The sequence below is a fragment of the Sebastes umbrosus genome, chromosome 9 (assembly GCF_015220745.1).
Source record: "Sebastes umbrosus isolate fSebUmb1 chromosome 9, fSebUmb1.pri, whole genome shotgun sequence".
In the NCBI taxonomy this organism is placed as follows: Eukaryota; Metazoa; Chordata; class Actinopteri; order Perciformes; family Sebastidae; genus Sebastes; species Sebastes umbrosus.
The window spans coordinates 31,652,620-31,663,685 of NC_051277.1; the positions used below are offsets into that span (position 1 = coordinate 31,652,620).

Here is an 11,066-nt window from a genome sequence, read left to right on the forward strand (position 1 = left end):
CCAAAACATGCGGCCTCAGATCAGATGATACAATTACAAAATTGATCATCGACCTTCGGCCTAGGGTGCTCTGGTACCACGTACACTTATGAGCATCCTTATGTTCGAACATGGTGTTCGTTATGGACAATCCATGACTAGCACAGAAGTCCAACAACAAGGCCGTTCCTCCCAATCACGCCACTCCAGGTGTCTCCATCGTTGCCCACGTGCGCGTTGAAGTCTCCCAGGAGAACTATGGAGTCCCCTACTGGAGCCCCATACAGGACTCCATTCAGGGTCTCCAAGAAGGCCGAATACTCCGAACTGCTGTTTGGTGCATACGCACAAACAACAGTCAGAGTTTTCCCCCCATAACCCGAAGGCGTAGGGAGGCGACCCTCTCGTCCACCGGGGTAAACTCCAACATAGCGGCACTCAGCCGGGGATTGGTGAGTATCCCCACACCCGCCCGGCGCCTCACACCATGGGCAACTCCAGAGAAGAATAGAGTCCAACCCCTATCCAAGAGTACGGTTCCAGAACCGAGGCTGTGCGTAGAGGTAAGCCCTACCAGATCCAACTGATAGCGCTCCACCTCCCGCACAAGCTCCGGCTCCTTCCCCCACAGAGAGGTGACGTTCCACGTCCCCAGAGCCAGCCTCTGCCGCCCGGGTCCAGTCCGTCGAGGTCCCTGGCCTTCACTGCCACCCGTGTGGCAGCGCACCCGACCCAAGCGGTTCTTCCCGCAGGTGGTGAGCCCACAGGATGGAGAGGAGGGGGGTGCCACGTTCCTTCTTCGGGGTATCCCCGGCCGGGCTCCGTGGCAAGCCCGGCCACCAGACGCTCGTTGACGGGCCCTCCGTCTGGGCCTGGCTCCAGACGTGGGCCCCGGGCTTCCTCCGGGCCGGGTAACTCCTCCTCTGCCTCGTGTCGTCATTGGGGTTTTTGTGAACCATTCTTAGTCCGGCCCCTCACCTAAGACCAATTTGCCATGGGAGACCCTACCAGGAGCACGAGGCTCCAGACAACACAGCCCTCAGGGTCATAGGGACACACAAACCTCTCCACCACGTTAAGGTGATGGTTCCCGGAGAGGATGAAAATCTCACTTTGTTATAATATGGGACCTTTTAAAATAAGTACGTAAACTAAGTAAAATACGCAAGGAAACAAAGTAACTACGGAAAACACGTCACTAACGTCATTAAAAGACAAGCTGACGTAACTAGCGAAACAAAATACTGGTCTCGAACACCGGCTTCCTGCTTGAAAGTCGTGGGTTTGTTGGTCCCATCCACCGTCCCACCCACCTGACATAAACAGCCTTTTTCCACTTTTTATTCTACGTCACTAGCTCTGAGCGTAGCATATTTACGCATATTTACACTGCGCTCAGTACAGACTACATGGCGTACACATGACACATCAAAAGCAAGAAAGGCGTTCCTGTTGCAGTATAGGCAACACAGTGTTCTAAGTGCTTAATTTACCGATGTAGGCAATATTAACAGTGCCCAAATTCAAGTTCAGATATGCTATGTAAACTCTATTTTGTATAGCAGCTACACTTACTCATTACTGTGACTGAAAGAAAGACAACAACAATGATTAGTAATGATTCAGAATCACCTTTATTGACCAAGTATGTGAACACATACAAGGAATTTGACCTCATTTTTCTAGCACTGCTCTTGATGTGCTTCTACAGAAAAGTAAAAAAAATACAAATAACAATGAAACATTGGTCTGCAGTCTTGACTGTCCGTTGTAGCCTGTTCTTGTTCTGTTTGGATCCAAACCAGTCAGTGATGGACGTGCTGAGAACAGACTGGACTACTGCAGTGTAGAACTGGATCAGCAGCTGAGGTAGGCCGGACTTCCTGAGCTGCTGCAGGAAGAAACATCTGTCACTTTCATGTTGTAAATGCAGTACAAAAGTTATCTGTGGAGGGATGGCAAACACATCTTGTGATGGCAAACACATCTTGTGATGATTCTGTTTGGTTTTGTTGTAGGTTTTTGTGTTTGCTCTCTCTCTCTCTCTCCCTCCCCTTTATGTTTTCTTTCTCCTGCAGGGCATGTGAGTGGCTGGCTCCTCCCACGGCAGCAGACGAGGCACACCAGGTTTCCACTCAGCTCATCAACCCGACTATAAAAGCCTGGTCCTCACTCTACTGCTCTGCCAGATAAGTCTGTCTTGTTCGGTAGTGCTCGGTGTGCTTTCTTTCAGTGTTTTTGAAGTGACTTATTTCTTATTTCCTGTATGACTCGTTGCTTTGCCAGTCTCAGTGTCTTCAGTGACTGAGTTTTTCCATGTGCTCAGCCCTCGTGTCGTCTCCGGGAATCCATTCCCTCCTCACCGGTGATTATTCTACGAGCCAGCCAACTCTGCTCTTTTGTTTAATAAACTCTTTATTTTTACCTACCTGCGTCAGTCTCTGCTTTGGGGTCCACACAAAAAAAAAAAACCACATCTAGTGTGATACCACAGAGTGCAGGTGGTGTACTCAATCTGAAAGGGAAAAATAAAAGAACAAGACCTTAGAATGCTGTCAAAACATGGTCAGGTTCACATCAGTCATCCATTTTAGGATGTTTAATTAAGCGGTTTAAACTTCATTAGGCATTATCATATTATTTGTTACAATTGTATGGCAATGGGTGTCAGATACTGGGTTTAAATCTTATAGCTGTGGTCCTTTGTGTGGAGTCTGTGTTCTTGTTCTTATGATCCTTCAGCTGCTCCAGTGTCCTCCAAAAGTGCCAGAGACATGCTAGTTAGGTGAATTTAACTATACATTTTCAATAGCTGTGTTATACAGAGTGTTCACCCGGTGATGTGGAGGTAACCTATCCAAGGTGCATCCCAGTCTTCAGCCCAACATCGGTCGGGATATGAATTAATTTTCTTATCCAATCGTCAATGTCAGCCCCTGAGCTGAGCTCCCCACAAGCTCGACACAGCTGGGATAGGTCATCTGTAAAGATGTATAGGAACAAATGTAGTTTAATGCCAATACAGACACATTTAAGTATACCTGGTAGAGTTCTGTACACCTGAATTATTTAGCAAAGACATTGCTGTGTTGAGCCGCGAGATGGCCACACCCTTCTGGTCCACAGGGTACTGGATCTTCTAGTGCAATAAAAGTCTCTGATAAATATAATTCTGATGACTTTAGAATGACCGATAGCCACAGAGATAATAAAATGGTTTACATTGCACACAAACACGCCGCATGATATTGTGTCCTGCGGTTTAGGATGGCCAATGGTGGAACATGCCCATCTCCCCAACAGTGGACCAGTGTTCTACACAGATAAAGACTGATTACAGTTTGGCAATTTTAACATAAACCCAAGTAATATCATTTTCAATTCAATATCAGTTGAACCATGTTAAGGGACTTCACAAGGAAAAGATTATCAGTCATCTTAAACCGCTTATCCGGGGCAACAGCTCCAGCAGGGGATCCCAAACTTCCCTTTACCGGGCCACATTAACCAGCTCTGACTGGGGGATCTCGAGGTGTTCCCAGGCCAGTGTGGAGATATAATCTCTCCACCTAGTCCTGGGTCTTCCCCGTGGCCTCCTCAAGCTGGTCGTGCCTGGAACACCTCCTTTGAGGTGTCCAGGGGGGGGCATCCTTACTAGATGGCTCCTAGTTCGAGTCCCTCACGGATGTGAACCGTTCAATTTCTCCACAAGGCCATTGGTCTGTGGATGGTAGGGGGGAGCACAGGCTTCTCTCGATGCCCAGCCTCTCACACAGGCCATTGTTGACCTTGAAATGATCATTTTGGACAAACGTAAGGACAAGCTTATGTTATAGTTAAACAATAGTTCCAATGATTTAATGAGCTTTGTGTTGCTGCCAAAAAATTATTCCAGGCGCATGTGTCTAATGCACACATTAGAGTTAATTCACCTTGTTGCATCTTTGCATTTGTTGATTTGGTCATCTGTGGACCCAAGTGGGTCTAAGAACAAGGTCCTCATCTCCTTAAGGTACAGGATCTATGGAAATGCAAATAAAGATTTCAGCCAACCCTTCATACATCCAATGGTCTCACATTTGCATTGAGTTCTGTTAACATTTGAGATTACTAAGTACCTCTCCCTCCAGCTGCTCTCCTGTGGCCAAGATCATCAGGTTTTCAACATATATTTTATAAGGCCCGGTCTTGGACCACAGTGTCTCCCTTCTCCTCCCCGTCCATATGTCTCAGATTACTGCAAACACAGCAATGGCAGTTATTTGCGCAATGCATAATTTGGGATGTACTTTGTGTCAGTTTACTTACACATTTCTGGATCGTTGGATGGTAGCGGTCCATGGATGGAGCTTCAGAGGATGTGGGTGTGACTTCAGATGTGGTGGGTGTTTGTGTCTGCTGTTTATCGGCCGAAGGAGAAGGATCCAACATTTTTTTTTCAGTTTAGCAGGGATCCTCTCCTCTGGCTGGAAATACTGTGTTAGCAGATCAATGTTTGTTTTCATATTTCCCTTACCCTTCTCTGTAGCCAGGACTGCAATTGTTCCCTCAAGATCCATCATTTTGTGTCAGAGTTCTTTCAGGGATAACAGGTTGGAATGCAGATAATGATGAGGAGGCAGCAGTCAAAGTTCAATGATTTAATGCAAAGAGCAAAGCAAGCTTACTGGGAACAAAAAAGGCAGTTGGTCCGGCAGGCAGGTTCACAAAATACAATCCAAAAATGGTTAAGTCCAAAGGAACAAAATACTGAAAAAACTCGACGCCCTACTGACACTGAGTGAGGGGAGCACACAGACTAAATACACAAGGGTGATTAGACTCAGGTGGAACAAATCACGGCAGGGCAGACAATCAGAAAAAGGCAGGAAACAAACAAAGGCAGGAAGTAATACCAGACAGAGCACAGGCAAGGCCTATAGAAAGGAGGCTGGGTCATGCGTCATATCTTAGGGGGTACAACACGGAAGTTTGTTAAGTCTGTGGCATCTAAACCAGGTCCCTTCAGCAGCGGTTGAACACAGGCGGTTTTGAATTGGTCTGGTACAACTCCAGAGGTCAGAGAGCTGTTAATAATGGACAGTAATGCAGGGCTGACTGACTCTATTGATTCTTTTAACAGTTTTGAGGGTATAATATCAAGGGGACTAGAAGAAGGACTCATAAGTGCTACAGTATTCTTAAGGTCCTGCAGTGATATTGGTCGGAAAGAATCCAGCACCACAGAGGAGGGGGAAGTGAGGTCAACCGCTGATGTGGGAGGAGTGATGTTTGCCCTAATCTTGTCAATCTTTTCTATGAAAAAGGAAAGGATTTTGTCACAGTCTGCTGAGGAAGAAACGTCTGCAATAGGAGGAGGAGAATTTACCAGCTGATTGATGGTGTTATGGGGTTCTGGGGTTTCTGGGGTTATGTTGGTTGGTGGAGATGAGCTGTGAGAAATACTGGTCCCTGATTTCCTTTCTTACTGTTGTATGCTCTCAGTAGGTCCTTGAGCAGTAGGTAATGAACCTGTAGTTTACTAGACTTCCACCTGCGTTCAGCTTTTCTACAGGTTCTTTTGAGGCTACGGATGTCCTCATTCATCCACGGGGCTATTTGGGTGGTGGTTTTCAGTTTGGTTATTAATGGAGCGACTATATCCAGGGTAGATAGGCATAACTGATTAAAAGCTAATAACTGGTCGTTTGTATCAGAAAAAATGGACAGATTGTCTCTGTGTTAAAAAGTGTAGAGAAAGACTGAGCTGTGTCTTTATTGAGAACACGGAACCGTACCTTCTGCTTTTGAGGTTTTATAGTAGCATGGAGGACCGTGTTAAACAGGATACACATATGGTCAGATACAGCAAGATCTTTGATGGAGAGACTGTCAAGGTTCAAGCCCAGTGTAAACACTAGATCTAGTGTGTGTTCACAGTTGTGGGTTGGACCATGCACATGTTGGACAAAATTGTAGGACTCAGTAATATTTAAAAACTCAGTTGCAGCTTGATCTGTGATGTTATCAACATGAAAGTTAAAATCCCCAATGATCATAATTTTATCGTAGTTGAGAACCACTGAGTCTAAAAGTTCAGAAAATTCAGTTAGAAACACAGGGTTACGAGTTGGGGGTCGATAAATGACTATACAGAGTACTGTAAGGACAGAGTTAATTTTAAACATCATTCCCTCAAAACTTGTTAAATTATTGAGGCTGCAAATTATTAAGGCTGCACTTAAAATGGTTCTTAAAAATGACAGCAAGGCCTCCTCCACGGCCACTTGCCCGAGGGGAGCTGAAGAATTCATAATTTGGAAGGCATAGTTCATTTAACTGGCTGTGATCACCTGGTCTTAACCATGTTTCAGTTAAAAATAAGAAATCAAGGTTCTCCGTGCTAATAAAGTCATTTAAAATAAAGGTTTTATTGGAGACTGACCTCACATTAAGCAAAGCAATATTAGCTCTAACAGGTTCAGGATCTGTAGTTGCAGTGGGAAGCAGCATGCAATATAGCAGGTTCTGATGGTTAATACCACCAGATTTTAACTTTAGGGACCTTGGTCTATTAAAAGTGGAGATCCTTTGAGGACATATGGGACTTGAAACATATGCTGAATCTGATATTAGTGCAGAACTTTTAGGATGTTTAATCTAGGAGTAATCCTAACAGGAGTGTTAGAGGCTGTGTAGGGCGTTATACACTGGTGAGTGGAGCTAGTGGGCGAGATGGATGCCGGTGGATGACAATAGGGGGCACTAGCACTAGAAACAGTGGCCTGAGATGACGTCAGAGAAGAAGACTCTTGGGTGTGTGTGTGAGATGTAGACAGTCAATCATGTGGAGAAGACTGTATAGCGTGCTGCAGGTTAGCCGCATTCATAGCTGCCTAGGGCTTCAGGAAACTCCCTGCGAATCCGAAGCACCACACAGGCTGGAATGACGACTCGGATCCTGCGTCCAAGGAAGCCCCCAGGACCAGCTCACGAAGCTCCTATAGGCTAGATACCTGTAATGGCTGCATTGGACAATATATTCAGTCAACTTGTCATGAGAACACCAATCTATGGTGTGTCGGAAAATATTTTATTTATATATGGGTTCAGTGAATCCTTTGCTTTTTCTATTATTCTCGTGTTATGATAATGTTGTAATGCAACTATTGATGTAACACGATAACAATAAAGGCTTTACAGTATCTGTAAAATGTGTCATGTGAAATCATGTTTAATACGAACAGTATCTGCTGATGTCGAACTGAGCTATATACTAAAAGCAATCACGTTTTGATTTTGGGGCATTATTCAGCAATATTGTGGGGTGTATTACGAACACAATCAAACATGCAGGGTCCAACCCAGGATGTTCCACCATGCAGGAGATCTCGTCCTCCAGCTGCTGCATCCATCATGTAACCTAGAGTGAACAAGGCAAAAAATGGAACAAGATGGAACACAGAAATATTTTAAATGGCGGCTGTTATATGAAAAATAATTGTTGGTACCCCATTTCAACATTTCATTAAATCTATGACAAAAATGGAAACACTGATTGATTACATGTCATTTTTTATTTCAAGCTTTCATAAAAAAAAACACGTTAGCAAGGCTACTGTGTAATTATTAACAAATCTTCAATGTTGTCATTTCAACACTAAAACAGTCCTGGTGACTTTAATCACTACTGTTCTGTGATTACTTAGTTACAGTTTAGGAGCCCTACACCATTCCGACCTGCCAGGACACTCAGCCTTCAGGGGAGGTGAAAAATGTGCTGAGCTTTTCACGTACTTCATAAGCATCTCTGCTTCCACGGTTTCCACCCATGTTTGGAAATTGTGGAAGTACAGCCCCTGTGTGTTCGGCCTCATCTATCCACCTTTGGTTTTGGGATGGGTTTATCAGGTAGTTGTGCAGGATGCACGTCGCCATGACCACAGAGTCAACATTTTGTGGGTGCATGTTGATCTTTGTGTGGAGCACCCTCCATCTAGCCGAGAGGATGCCGAAGGCACACTCAACAACCATCCTAGCCCGGGACAGTCTGTAGTTAAAAACCTGTCTCCATCCTGGGATGTTGGTCCCAGGAAATGGCCTCATGAGATAGGTCTTGAGTGGGAATGCAGCATCCCCCACCATGGTGTATGGCATCGGCCCCTGTACACCTGACCATGGTAGAGGACAGTCTGCAGGCACACCCACATTTCTGGCCTCCATCCCTCTTCCGAGTGCAGAGTTCGCGTGGACTCCCCCATGGCTTGACCTTCAGAAGTCCCTCACTTTGACAACCGTGAAGCGGTAGTCAGCATCGACCACTGCAAGTAAAACTCCTCCACTGTCAGCAGACGGAGGGTTGCCCGACGCAGACGCTAGGCAACGCCATTAACCACGAAGGGAAAGCATTGATGCATTAAGCGTTAATGCTTTTCATTTGTCTTAGTGTTTTTTTTTTAGGTAGCATATTTTACTTTATTTAGATTTGTTTAATTAACATTTACATAGTAGTAATCAACCCACACGGCACAATCACAGCAATCCACACGTCACCAATATAAGGTAAGAGCTCCCTACTAAGGATCGTAGCTCATCTCCCCAGTTGCTCTCCCTCCCCACTCTATTAAAACACTTCTAAAATATAGAACACATAACTATCTAATAATATACTTAGCTCGCCCGGTCGGCGGGACCCTCTCTCCCTTCGTTGAACGGCGTGGACGGAACACAGCTGGCGTTGTCGTTGCTGTTAGTGAGCCTGCACGAGCGATGGTGGCTGCTGGGCGTCGGCGCTGCTTTCGTGGGCCAGCACGGGGAGCGATGCTCGGCTACTGTAACCCTCTATGACCCGGCCCTGACTATCTACAGGAGGCAACGAACCTCCCCTCCTCACACTGGAACTCCAATTTTGCCTCGGCCTCTTGGTAGATTCACCGTGGTGGTTTTTAAGCTCCTGCTCAAGGAAAACATTTCAATTCACCGCTGCACGCCTCAGTCTGTCCAATTTATTTAAAGTGTTCAAAGACACACTAGCTACTTGGAAAACTCTTGCAGCTAATTCCATTCTGCTGATTGATTCGTCACTGCAAGCATACTGTAGAAAAAAACACCAAAAAGATACATTCATTTTCATACAGTTTTAATAAGGTATGTGAAAAATATAATGTCTAAAACACACAACTCAGTATATAGCTAACAAAAATGTTACCTGTGGTGTCTCCAAGCAGCATATATTTTCCGGTTCTCTAGGCATCCTTGCACAATTTCCACATGTGCACCTGAAGAAATAAATAGAGAAATGTGAGCATTTCAAATTGCACTAATTACAAAATTGCCTATCGACCAAAAAATACCTCACAATAACGTTACTTACAGAGCAGTGAAAGTAGCATTAGAGCTAACGTTAGCTTCCGTGCCGACCCACACATCAAGTTACCGTAAAAATAAAGTTACACAAAAAGAAAACAAGTTGTGGGTTCCTGTCTGTAAACACACAGCATTCAAAGATGGCCGCTCAGCTCAACGAGCCGAGAGGGAGAGCGAGAGAAGCGATGGTCGAGCGGGCTATGGATTGAACAAAGAGAAAGCGCCGTCAGTGAGAACAAAGCAGTGAATCTGAGAAATAAAACGGTAATTTATGATTGTTTCACGGTGGGTTTTTGTTCTAAAACACAAATGAACACACAACTAACTCCGCACACACTTCCACACAACCCTGCCGGAAGGTGCAGAGTTGCCGGATTTGCCGGTGTGTGTGTGTGTGTGCCTCAGTCAAAGTGACACACTGATAGCAGCGACCAACAGCTACTGCACACAGCAGAGCAGAGACGGAGGAACAGGTGAACTCACAGCGATGTAAAAAAAAACGTTCTCATCCGTCAAAGCATCTAACTTGGTCGAGAGGCGTGACAAAGTGGCGACATTTGACGACCTGAATGGGCTGCAGGTGGTCTGCACCACTCTGCACCCTGTGCGTGCATTCTTTCTAACAGCCAGCAGGGGGCGACTCCTCTGGTTGCAAAAAGAAGTCTGATCGTACAGAAGTCTATGAGAAAATGAGCCTACTTCTCACTTGATTTATTACCTCAGTCCACAAACCAACGGGTGACGTCACAGTGACAGTGTCTCTGGTTTTCCCAGATCACAGCTTCTGCGTGGGAAGTGATGTACGCCTCTTTCAGGCCCCCTTTTGTAGGCACACAACGGTTCTATAAGAGACCCCTCGCCTTTCCAACAAAACAATGTGATCGTACATTTGCAGGTCAGGTGAGGTGAGGGGGGGTTAACGACAGCTCTGTGCACACATGAAGACACCATGGCAGAACAGAGGACCAAACTAGTGGTTATAAATGCTATAAATGATGTTTACTCTCCACTACACCTCTGGGCATAACTCACAGGAGCTAAACAATGAAAATAAGACCTAGGCTGTAAAAAAACCTGGAATTTCCCATTAAGACTGACTTTTTTACAGTGCATTCGAGAGCTTTCATTCCAGCCACAGACCCGACATCACTCATGGGCGATGTTACCGCCCAGGCCTTTGTAATAACTATTGAACAGTGATGTGTGTGACTTTATAGCCAGGGACTCCCATATCCTTCCTGAGAACCGAGGTGCACCTCCACTCTTTTCCCTCCTCGTCTCCCTCGTGTTTGTCGCTTCCCCCGCATTCATCTTCCCGTCCCTCTCAAGGCCTCTCCCTCCACCCACTCCTCTCCACACACACCTCCTCTCTTTCTTTTCTTTTCTCTGTCTCTCTCTCTCTAGCTGCTCAGGCTGGACATTGAAGTAAGATCCTCAGTTAGCGACAGCCCACCTCTTCTCCCACGCACACCATGCACCTCCATCAGAGCCCACGCAGACAACGGAGCACGACTTCCTTTCAAGTCTTCTTCTAAGTCACCGGAGTGCATCAATGTGAATACATATATCTCATTATTCCGCATTCAAAGTGCACATTCAAAGTCATCAGCCTGCCACTCAAACGGGGAACACGGTAAAGTGGTGCTTTACATAGAGCAAAGGCAGTTATCTGAAGTATGTAGGCACGCATTTGTGGAGGAAAAGGAAAAAGATGAACAAAACAAAGTTCTGGGCAGAGGGAA

At 45.6% G+C, this 11,066-nt stretch overlaps 1 long non-coding RNA gene across 1 annotated transcript; it reads right to left on the reverse strand.

Moving 5' to 3' along the window:
* Positions 1–8,858: 8,858 nt before the first annotated feature.
* Positions 8,859–9,625, reverse strand: LOC119494345. Its single transcript, XR_005208180.1, has 3 exons — positions 9,332–9,625; positions 9,167–9,236; positions 8,859–8,911 (listed from the first exon to the last, which is right to left on the reverse strand). It is a non-coding gene; the product is annotated as an uncharacterized LOC119494345 (long non-coding RNA).
* Positions 9,626–11,066: the final 1,441 nt, after the last annotated feature.